General features: G+C 33.5%; 1 pseudogene; it reads left to right on the top strand.

The window, feature by feature from the left end:
• The first annotated feature begins 8694 nt into the window (after positions 1–8694).
• LOC120178473 lies at positions 8695–12391 on the top strand (annotated as a pseudogene).
• The last annotated feature ends 428 nt before the right edge of the window (positions 12392–12819 follow it).

Below are 12819 nucleotides of genomic sequence, written 5' to 3'. Positions count from 1 at the left end.
AATTCTAAGCCCCATCAACTTATGTGCAGAGGCCATTGGTTTCAATTGAATGTTTTTCTGTGCCAAACTGTACATGCTTTCTAACCCCTAACAGAAGAAAATAAATAAACGAGATATGTAATACAAGGAAAGTACATACCACTGTGAATGGCCTGATGTATAACAAGTGAGAAGGAAAAGTATTATGTACGAGAAGGAAAAGTCATACTTGTTGCTTCAATCGTTCATTTTCTTTCATCAATTCAACTTCCTGCAATGCATGCATCAAAACAGTCTTATGTCTGTTCTTTAGTATATTTTTAATTCCTCCTTTTTGACTGCTATTTTGTATGTTTATGTACTGACCTTTCTTTGAATGACACTGATTTCTCTCATAATCCTTTGACCCTAAAATACATTAATAATTAGAGCTAATTAAGTGCCAAAAAGATATATGATAAATTAGAGGTCACTTATAAGAGTACCATTAGTGTAAAGGAAACAAAGATTAATCTTCTAAGTTCTAACTCTCAACTATAAAATTTTAAAGATGAAGCTAGATTAAGATATATATTATGTCATAAATTCTCTATCATTATCAATGCTCTCAAAGGATACGAGAAATCAATCTCTATTAAAAAACTATAAAGAAGATGCTCCATAACTTACTAAAATTTTGGCAAACTAAACTAAGAAAATGGTAATTATTGAAATAAAGAGTATATTTATCTCTTGATGAGTTTATTAGATCTTTGATCACTCATAAGTTGATGATAAAAAAGAAGAAAAATAAGAAATAAGAGAAAAATGTGTTACTCTAAAACTCATAAAGAGCAAAAAGAAAAGAAAAAAAATCAATATTTGTTTATTCTCTTCTTTCAAAACTGGTTTCACAAAACTCCCAACATTCACAATTAAAAAAAACCCAACCACAACAACATGACCTATTGAAAGTAGGGTGCGATGGACAAGAAAACATACCTGCAGGTAGTTGACAGTTGACGACCGGAAGAGTACGACGGCGGTGAGATGCTTCACGATTACCTGTCACGAGTTTTTGAAATTCCTAAATTTAGATCGGAAAAAAAACCCCATGTATAATGTATTAAATTTAAGCTACAAACTAATCGAAAACAATTTCAATAATAAAATACAGAATTATCAAATGAAAGTTTGTTGCTAACTTATGTACTAAAACATGATGAATACACTCCTACCGAATGTAAAAGGTTTATTTAGGGACGAAGTATAACATTTAAAAGGGAAAAAGAATGACTCCTACTAAATGAACTGCTTGATTATAGAAATAGTGCCTTCCATTATAGAAATAGTCCCTTGATCTCAGAAGAATCCCACAGAATTTGATATCTAGTTTTTTCGAGTTGCAAATATTCAGGTTGGGGAATCTACCAAGTGGAGTTTATCCCGAGGAAGACAATGTTCTGGATGGGAGTGATAATGAAAAGCTCATAGAGGAATTGAAAAATCTTCAACATCTGAATAGACCAAGGATAATAATAAAAAGAATGTCTGCTATACAAAGTTTTCTGAGCAAACGACCATGCTTTTAAATTCTGATAAGGTAAACTCGGTAGTTATATGGCCTAAATTAATTGCAAACGGCTTAGATCAAAGATAAGGTGAACTGGTTGATGGGGATATCATCTTAGTTCCTCATAAATCTGATACCTTATCAAGTGAATGAAAATGCAATTACTTTGATGTGTTCATCGTTCTAGCTAAAGAAATTTATACCATTTGATTTCTTAAGCAGTACACGAAAGCACTCCCTTCACCCATAAATCATCGGATTATATCAATTATGCAGAAAAAAAGTTGGAAAAAGAATTAAAGATCACTATTCACTACTTAAACATACAGGAACAACGAACTAAAAGGAAAGATCAAATGTACCTCCATCACACAACGTTGATACCTCAAATTAACAAATCAGACACCTTCAAAAGAAACAATATGATGTTCTTTATTTGCTACAGCTCTAGAAAACTATAGGAGACCTAATATTCAATACTTGAAAAAGAACATCTCACATTCATTTGAATTCCAATTTTCAGTAATTACCTCGGAAAGGGCTCATACGGTTCCAAATTCTCAAACAATTTAATAAAGCACGACAATGAAGAAATCGCAAAATAGCAGAAAAACCATAAAATATCTTGAATTTAGATTCCAACACACCCTAATAACATTGGGTACGACGGCGGTTGACGAACAGAAGAGTACGACGGCGGCGAGATGCTACGCTGATGGTGGATTTTGGGCTATGGTGGCTGTGCGGGGCTAGGGTTTGGAGATTTGGGTGAAATGAGAGTTGAATGAACGAGATGCTACGCTGATGGTCGAGGCTTGCGTGCTGCGTTTTGGGTAAAGCAGAAGGTAAGAACAAAAGTTCCCAAAACACAACATTTTGAATGGATCAAGACTACCTTTAGCGGCGTTTATGTTAAAAATGCCACTAAAGTACGTGTAATTGCGGCGTTTGTGTGTAAAACGCCACAAAAATACGTGTAATTAGCGGCGTTTGTGCTTGCAACGCCATTAAAGTATAATATTTCTCGGTGTTTATTTCTCGGTAATTTATATAAAATACAACTAGAGTACGTGTAATTAGCGGCATTTTTTGCATAAAACGCCACTAAAGAACGTGTAATTAGCGGCGTTGTACTTAAAACGCCATTAAAGTACGTCCTTTAGCGGCGTTTGTATAAAAACGCCTCTAAAGTATAGTATTATCGGCGTTTGTGCATAAAACGCCACGTATGTACGTGTAATTAGCGGCGTTTGTATAAAACGCCACGTTTATACAATATTTATTGGCGTTTATATAAAAACGCCACTATAGTGCGTGTAAGTAGCGGCGTTTGTACGTTAAACGCCACTGAAGTACGTGGAATTAGCGGCGTTTGTGCTTAAAATGCCACTAAAGTACGACCTTTAGCGGCGTTTGTATAAAACTCCACTAAAGTACATTATTTTTCGGCGTTTTCTAAAACGCCGCTAAATATGCGCTAAAACCCCATTTTACTATAGTGATATGTATAGTTTGGGATGAAATTGGAATATTAAAAGGTTTGGGGACCAATTTAGAATGAAGTCACAGTTTGTGGTGAAATTGAAATATTTAAAATTTTAAGGACTAATTTAAAATGATTGTCATAGTTTAGAGATCAAATTAAAACATTTAAAAGTTAGGGATCAATTAAAATAAGGATCATACTTTGATGACATACAAATCAATTAACTCTTTTGTATGGATTTTTGTTCTTCAATTCTTAATTAGTTTTAATGTAATTTTCTTTTTAATTGAACCACATGTTATAAAATGTATATTACCTAGGGGTGGAGCATAGTGAGGGCCCAAAGGGTTTCAACCCCTGTTAAAATTTGTATATATAAATTTTGATTTAATAATATTTTGATTCATGTAAAAATAAATATTTAAATTAAAAAATATAAGAATTTATAATATTTAATCAAGTAGGGACCGAATTAAAGAAAGATAACCCCACTTTTTCAAAAAATTTAGTCTAATAACAATTTAGATCATTGTAAGTTTAAATATTACACAAATTAAGTGTTATTTTGTGAATTTTGGATTTTTATATAAATCTAGGGTGAATACAAGGTAAATATGTACAAAGACTCTCAACTATTTGACAATGAACGCATACCCCCACATGCGCAGTCGAACTTGAGACCTAAAGGATAACAACAACCCCTTGATCACAAAGGTCGTTAGTTCGTGTTGAATTTTGAATTTAAATATCTAATAAGTCTTTATATTTTTCTTAAATAGGGCCAATATTTCAGCTTGTCAATATTTAGTTCTGGATACATCCCTGATAACACCTTTGTAACTTTAATTCCTCTCTTAGAACAAATTAGTTATTTTTTTTTAATTTAATTTGTCAACTTTACACTTTATTTAACTTGTCGTCCACTGCAACAAAATAAGTTGTTAATGGCGTTTTAGTCCTATAACGATGTTTTTAAGCGCCGCTAACACTATCGGCTAGTAAGAGCGCCACAAAAACGAACGCCACAAAAGGTAGCGGCGTTTGTGAACCAAAACGCTGTAAAAGGTTGAGTTATATAACGACGTTTGTTATTTCAAACGCCACTATATGTTGGATTTATATTGATATTTGCCACAAACGCTGCTAATTCTATTGTTTTAATGGGTGTTTGTAATACAAACGTCGCTATATATTATGATTTGTAGTAGCATTTTTATCAAACGTCGCTATTTACAAAGGTTGGCATAGGCAAGTTTGATTGGGTTATGAACCCGTAAATTGTTGATCATCACTATCTTAATCCTTAAACTTCCATTAATGTCATACAATATATTTTACTAATGAGTTTAACCTTGGGTCTGATGTCATTATTTAAAGAGCTGGTAATGGCAGCTATTATTTTGCAGTAACCAGAAGCAATGTCCTAGACAATATGAACAAATGAGTAACTATTATAAATAATGAGTCTTCCCAAAAGAGAGTAGCTTTTTTCTCTTTTCCAAGCAATGTTTCAACTCTTTTTCATCAAATAGTAAACTTACAGAAGAATCATCTAAGTTCATTTCATTAAAAACAATAACAAGTATTGGTAAAAATGGAAAATAAAACAAAATAAGTTTTTAACTTGAACCCATAACGAAACAAATTAACAAAATCTTGATGTAATTAACAAAACAAAAGAAGTTTGTAACTTGAACCAGAAGCATAAACAAAACCATGAAGGGCACTTAAACTATTCCTTTCCATTAAAAATTTCAAAACTTGGAATCATAAACAAACCAATCATGACTAGCATGAAAAGAAACTAGTATATGGACACCAAGTTCTCAGTCAACAACGCATTTCATAGAGGTTACCATGCTGTAGAAGACAGACAAGAATGCATCAACAAAACCCTTCTAAGGTTTACCTCCACATAACTGCAAAAAGTACGTAGTTTGCATCCATCAAAACTCTAGCTAATAATCTGAATAAAGGGAAAGGAAAACACTGTATACTAGCGAAAAAAATGAAAAAGAAAGTAAAATTGCATATCTTCCCAATAAAAAAAAAAAAAAACAGCACTTATGTCCACATGCCTAATTGAACAAACAAATGAACGGTCCTGTCACAACCGCAGGAAAAGTGCACAATTCATGACACAGCCCAAAACAACAATCGGACGAACAACACGAATATTACACCGAATACAAAAATTTGGAGAAGGCCTCCAAGGACAGCAACTGCTCGAACAACACGAAGCTACAAGATGCGTTACAAGGTTAATTATTGATAAAGGGGAATGACATAATATGGAAGGACCAGGCAATGAGAAAACCTTTGTTATTGAAAACTCCAAGCCTAAAGCAAAAGAAGAAAGATTACACCGAATTGAGCTACTGTTTCAACCTGAATAATGTGCAAATAAGAACATTTGTCTTGATATAAAGACCACCAAAGAATAAATTAGAAATATTAGAACAATGGCATTACTAAAGCTAAAGATAAACTCCCAGATAACATTGAAGCAAAAGAAAATACTTGCACCGTTTATTAGTAATGGACGAATGAAAGCACTGCCTAAGGGAAGTGCCGAACAAGAAATGGTCACAAAGCCATTCAACGCAGAATCAAGACGTAGAGGGTAACTTAACAAAAACATATATTTTTTTAAAATTAATGATCCAACTAATGCTCGAAAACAACGCCATTTAAATTTTGAAATTTAAAATCAGCTCGACGTGTAGAGAGGCCACGACGACGTCGAACAGTGGCAATAATACTGGAAACAATGATGGGATCGTGATGGGCGTGGCGGTGGAGGTCACGACGGCGTCGAACGGCTCCAATCAACAACAGATTTGTTGGGTCTTTGCAAACGGCCGGGGAGCAGAAAATGTTGGGAAAATAAAAAGTGAGATCAGCTGAAGGGTTAAGGAGATAAAACTTTTAAAATTTGTGGCGTTTTTAAACCCAAACGCCGTTAAAGCACTGAACTATTGTAACGTTGGATATAAAAAACGCGACAAGCATACCAAACTATTGCGGTGTTCGTAAAAAAATGCCGCTAAAGTACAACTCTATCGCGGCGTTCTTGAAAAATGCCACTATGAATGAACCCTATTGCGGTGTTTGTTGAAAAAAAAAATGTCATTATTGATGAACCCTATTACGGCATTTTATATAAAAATATTGCTAAAGTTACCATTTGTGGCGTTTGGAATGTAAACGCCGCTATATGAAGTTAGTGTTTACTCTCAAAACGCCACTGCATAATAGTTTTGATGTAGTGATTTAAGTGTAATTTTTTGTAAATTAATTCTTTCTTTTCATCAATTCATTGACTCTTTTATGTTCTCATAGTAGATTGTTCTCAAAATCTCTTCTTAAAAAATAATATTACAAATATATATATAATTTTAGATGATATTTGATTTATTAATAACATTATAAATCTTATTGTATCGTATATAGCTGGAGAGGTCGTTTAAATTGACAATTAATACCAAAATATTTCAAATTTTTGTATCGTATAGTAGCATGCCATTTCTTCATACTAAAAGCTGATTAGTTATACGGATGCAAGAGTACATGGTTCATACTTGCAGATTTGCAGGAACAGAGACAAAGTGCAGAACTCAAAAGTACGCATTGCATTGTTCAAATAATACTAAGCGTGAAAATCGAACTGTCACCGTCTCGATGTGAATTTCGCATTTGCCGTCCGGGAAGACTTCACTCTTTGAGGAGAGCTTCAGGAGTTCTTCGGAGGCATCACACATTCTCCGGTACCATCTTATGCCACGCCCTCCAAAGTCCATATTCTCCGATCTTCAACGTGACGAGCCATATCAGTACGGTTTTGCTAGCCCATACTCCAAACTATGCACATTACATGAGGTTTCGAGCGCAAATACTCAAAGCTATACGCATCGCATTTTTCAGTTACAGCCATAGTATAAGCAAGTCTGGAAACTTCAGCTGGTGCAACGTATCCGTAAGTACCAACAAGCATCGTTTGATTGATGAATAGGGATCGATCGATAAGTAAAATATTTGAATCAAGGAGCAAATAACTCAATCTAAATAGATTAGATAATGGGGGAGGGATCATGATTCCTAACGTGTTGTTATGAGAATCAAGACAGACAAATTTCCAATTGATCAGGGGTTGAACCTGTAAAATTTGAATCAATGTACAGATAGTATGTTATAAGATTGAGTAAATAACCACGAGATTACAAATCAAGAATACATAATTTTTTTAAATTTTTAAATAAACTATTAAAATGGTCCTCACTTAATGGGGACCGCCATTCATATAAACTATTAAAATGCACTATCTTCACGCATTTATATATTAAAAATGCACTTGATAAGTCATGCCATTGATGTTAAAATTTGAATCAATGTACAGATAGTATGTTATAAGATTGAGTAAATTAACCACGAGATATTACAAATCAAGAATACATAATTTTTTTAAATTTTTAAATAAACTATTAAAATGGTCCTCACTTAATGGGGACCGCCATTCATATAAACTATTAAAATGCACTATCTTCACGCATTTTATATTAAAAATGCACTGATAAGTCATGCCATTGATGTTAAAGGTCCAAGTTCTCCTTTCTTCCTTTTCATTTTCCCCCCCCCCCCCCCCATAAATCCCTTTAATCCTTTACATTTCCATCAACGTTTTATTTTCAAAATCCCTTCTTTAAAAATAATCACTATAAATTTATTATATAATTTTAGAGTATATTTAATTTATTAAATAACATTATAAATCTTACTTACACATGTGAAAAAATATAATATATATATATATATCGTACATAGTCAGTGAAAGTCGTTAAATTAAAACTAACATTACAATATTATAAAAATTACATTTAAAGTTGATTAGAAAAAAAAATTAATTCTCATAAACTTAATTAAAATTATTTTTCACTCGACTAAATCGAATACTTTATGGATTATAATTAATACCCTTGCTTTTTGAAAAATATGTCGATAGAGATCGTCACAGTCCCTCTAATAGTTGTTAATTCCCTCGTGATATAATGGCATTTCCGACAGGATATTTCCTTCATTTCGTAAAACAATTAATGGCATTTCCGTCATTTACAAAAACCAAGGGTTAGTTTTAAGAAAACCCAATCCTATATTGTTCTTATTTCGATTACTAATTTGCTTTTTCTCTTGTTTTCCTCTCTTTTCTTTCATCGTACTCTAGATCTCTCTTCTAACCTTATAAGTCTCCCTCCGCCATCCGACGGCGGCTCTACCGCTTTTCTACCGTCCGTACACTCCGATTTGAGAAAAACTCTTTGGGTTCGTTGGCACCCCTTGTTTTCATCTTCAAAGTTTTTCCCCATTTTTCAATTTTTGTGTTTTTATTTATTTATTTATTTTAATTAAAATTATGGGTTTCGTTTTAAAAATGTATTTTTTCATGATTTTGTAGTTTTCCCCTTTCGTTTTAAGTGGCCCTTTTGGTCTTTTAGAACTAATCTTGGGCTATTGAGTCATTTCACCTATTTTTTTTGTAGGTTTTCTCTCATTGATAAATATGGTTTGACGGTTCTACCCAAAGTGGGAAGTAAAGTTAAAAAATCATTTTGTAATTTGACGTTTTTGCCCTTACTTAACGATGATTTAACGGGAGTAGCCGACTTCCTTACGTGGCATGAAAATGAGTCATCACCAACGCAGAATTTCGACACCTGGAATCTCGAGAAAGCGTAAAGAGAGAGAACCTTTTTATTCATTTAAACCGTCTACTCCGGTTCAATCATCGGTTCATACCAGTCCAAAACACCCCTCCTCTCCTAATTGTTCGAATAAGCTTTTAGCTGGCTACATGGCGCATGAGTTCTTGATCAAGGGAACCCTGCTGGGTCAGCAATTCGACCCGGCTCGATCGGAGTCTGTCCCGGTAGCGATCGCATCGATGTGTGGACCGAGAAAACCCGTCCAGCAGGAAACCGAACCGAAGGATTTTAACAAAGAGAGTCAAAGTTATGCTGACGTGGCGAGAATATTGAAGGAAGACGGGACCCACATCACTGGAATCCTTAACCCTACTCAGCTGGCAAGGTGGATCAAGATGTGAGCTTTTGATGCCGACGTGGGAACACGTGATTGGCTGAAAGATCCACATCAGCTGTGCTCTCGTGGTTTTGATTACCTCTCAAGTGACTGGTTTTGTGTGTTGATTTGTGGGTAAATTGCACTTTTCATCACCCAACTTTAGTTTTATCTGACTGTGTTTTTGAAGATTTTGCATGAATTTAGCATGGATGTGTTCTTGATGAGATAAGGCTTTGTCATTGGATATAACAAATATGATATCATACGTAATGAATAGAGTGCATCATAGTTTATGTTGAAAATATACGAACCGACTCGAGAATAATAATATAATTGACCTTTATACATAGATAGATAATGTTTACAATATTCCTAAATCTATATTTGTTTTCAAGTAAATTCTCATTTTACTTATCTGGCGGAGGTTTTATCCCGAAACTCAACCTTCAAGTAAGTTTATAATGTTTTCTCACATTTCCTTGAAGTTTGGTAGAAAAAACATTGTTCATTGATATTCAAGAGTGGATGGTCCTTGATAATTTGCTTTCGCGTTCCTTCATCAAGTGCTAAACCCTTTGTCCACATATTGGACTCGTTCTTGAAAATTATCACATACCAGATGCTAAATCCTTCGGTTATTTTCTTTGTTCTTCTAAGAGCATGCATTATATTTATTGATCAGATTATGATGGTAAGTACCAATACGAGAACATCCTCAGCCTTTAATCAAAATTGTTTCTACAGGTCCATTAACGTGGTTCATTTTCTTGTGACCTACAAGCTCCTTAAATTGAGCTGAACGCACAACATGTTTCTCTTGTTAATATTTTAAGTGGGAGAGTCCTCTCAGACTTGATTTAAGTGGAAGAAAATAAGACATGCATCACGTTGATTTTTTTTGATTTTTTTTTTTTAAATTGTTATGTAACACTTCCGTTAAGAGGTTAATGAGAGGAGAAACGAACCAATAACGTAAGGGATCAAAACCATTTTTTTTTTGAATCGGTGACCAAAATCATAATGAAAACATAAGAGTCATCTGAATTTACCCTTTAGAAAAGAAAGGGTGAATTTCACCTGGGGTTACTTAATTAAGAGGAGATTTCAATCAGATCATTGATTTTTTAATTTTATCAATCATATCCCTTAACTATTTAAACAATATCAATTTTATTCTTCATTACTTACGCATAGGATTTGTCTCTGAAAACAACAAACATTGGCCATTAGTCAATTAATTATTCATTCGATCAAAAGATCTAAAATGAAACATTGGAACCAAAGTGATTTAAAAAAATAAGAGTCAAAAAGATTATTTATCAAATATTATGGGTGAAATTTGACATTATGATACTTTAAAATATAAATTAATTTATTTACATATTCGTTAAAAATTATTATTTTATGTATAAAATCATTTATATTTAATCTCAAACGGGGATGGATACTTGAATTCTCGACTTGGCAGGGTTAATTTTAAAAATAAAATAAAATTTAATTTGGATTTACATTTAGATTTAAGGTGAAAAAATTAACCTGACCTGAAAAAGTAGTATAGTTATTCTTCATAGATTTTGAAATAATTATAATAATATTTCTCTATTTTTCTTAATTATATCCTTATTACCTAATAAAAATATTTTTAATATATATTTGTATCGGATCGAGTGCGATGTTGATTTTTATCATAAACTTAATTCAAGTTTAAGATCAAATGAATTTTCTTAAATTCATATCTAATCAGATGAAAACGAATAATTTTCATATCAATTTGAATGGGTCAAACTCGAATGACTTTATCACCCGTAAAGGCCCAAATTTAAGAAATGTTGGAGCCCAAATCCACTAAAACCATAATCACCAAACTAAAATAAAAACCCTAGCAATCCATCAAAGTGAAACCCTAATTCCTGCCCTCCGCCTCTCTGTCAGCTGCAAACATTCTCAGAGAACGAGAATGGTGAGTCTTCTCAACAATCTATAATGGAGTGTACCTTTAATGTTTCTGGATCATGTATTATGGGTTTTAATTTTTTTTTCTGAATTTTGTTTAGCCGTTCAAGAGGTACGTTGAGATCGGGAGAGTGGCTCTCGTTAACTACGGCAAGGACTACGGCAAGTTGGTTTCATCGTCGATGTCGTCGACCAGAACAGAGTATGTGTTTTATTATTGGTTTCCATATCTAACCCAGTATAAATTCTCTGTGTTCATTGGATTTATTATGGTGAAATAGCATTTGGGTTTATGTGTAAAGAGAGAAAATGAATTTCAACGTGACATGGTGATTTAGGGTTTTTACGTTTCTTAGGGTATTTTAATTTTATTTGATTCGGTAAGAGGATGAATTGTTGAATTTGATGGAATTTTGTTTTTTTGGTTTTAAAGTGTTGGACTGAAATTGGATTTAATTGAGTTAATCCAGCCTGAAACATGTTTTTGAAGTCAAGTAAAATGAATTTGCACGATGTACATTATACAGTTTTTGGTGATTCTGTTTGATAGTTTTATTCTTTTAAACCAATGTGCTCTGACTTGGAGTGAGTTTGTATGGATTTGGTGGCTTTTATGATATTTGGCTGTCGTATATGTCATGATAATGCAGTATAGATCAACGGTGTTAACTTAGAGAATGACGGATGGAACAGAGTTTTCTAGTTTAAGTTTGATAGGTTGATATTCTGTGTGCGGAGGAAATAACGTATGTTGCTATTATCTTGGTGTGGCAGGCACTTGTTGATGCCCCAGATATGGTCAGAGGCCAAATGAACTTCAAGAGGCTTACATTGACCGATATCACGATAGACATCCCCCGTGTTCCGAAGAAAAAGACATTGATTGAAGCTATGGAGAAAGCTGGTAAGGACAATGATTTTTACCTTCATGTTGTTTCTCAAAAATAAAATTTTCTTTCTAATTTGTTTTTATTTGACTGCGGACAGATGTTAAGAACAAGTGGGAGAATAGCTCATGGGGCAGAAAACTGATTGTCCAGAAGAGAAGGGCATCTCTCAACGACTTTGATCGGTTCAAGCTTATGTTAGCCAAGATCAAGGTCAGTTCATCTTACTAATATGTTTACTGGATTTATGCGTGATTGTTCTTATCAAAATCCAAAAGGCTTCCTTGGAGCCTTGATCTGAGCTAACTGGCTGTAATGTATTTTGCAGAGGGCCGGAGTCGTTAGGCAAGAGCTCTCAAAGCTGAAAAAGGATACTTCATCTTGAATCGATACCGAATTGAATCATGGGATTTTGCTAGTTTTGTCATGAACATTTTGTAGTGAGTTTATTTGCTAGATATTGCTTATCAATGTGGTGCGTGCAATGTTCTTTGTCAAACTTCTGTTTTATACTGGATGCATGAGACGGTATCTATATGCTTGTCAAATGCTAAATGGTGAAATAGCTTTTGGTCCCTGAACTTTACAATTTTTCTTATTTCCTATATGGTTTCTTTCACGTAAGTTCTTCAGTTCAGGGACTAATGTGGAAGAAGAAATTGAGCCAAAATAGAAAAGTTATAAAGAGTTTAGAAGCTGTTTATTCCAATACTTCAATTGGACGCAGAACATATTTGTAATTGAAGTGAAAAAGGTTTAATACACAAATTGGTCCTTAAACTGGGAAACTTTGGTCCTTAAACTTTCAACTTTTATCAAATGAATGCAACATTAATAGCATGTAATGTTGAATTTGTATGGTTTATCTTCTAGAATTGGTTGCACAA

The sequence above is a fragment of the Hibiscus syriacus genome, unplaced genomic scaffold (genome assembly GCF_006381635.1).
Source record: "Hibiscus syriacus cultivar Baekdansim isolate YM2019G1 unplaced genomic scaffold, ASM638163v2 tig00112350_pilon, whole genome shotgun sequence".
In the NCBI taxonomy this organism is placed as follows: domain Eukaryota; kingdom Viridiplantae; phylum Streptophyta; class Magnoliopsida; order Malvales; family Malvaceae; genus Hibiscus; species Hibiscus syriacus.
Note: the sequence above shows the minus strand (reverse complement) of the source record. Positions and strands in the feature narration are given on the sequence as shown.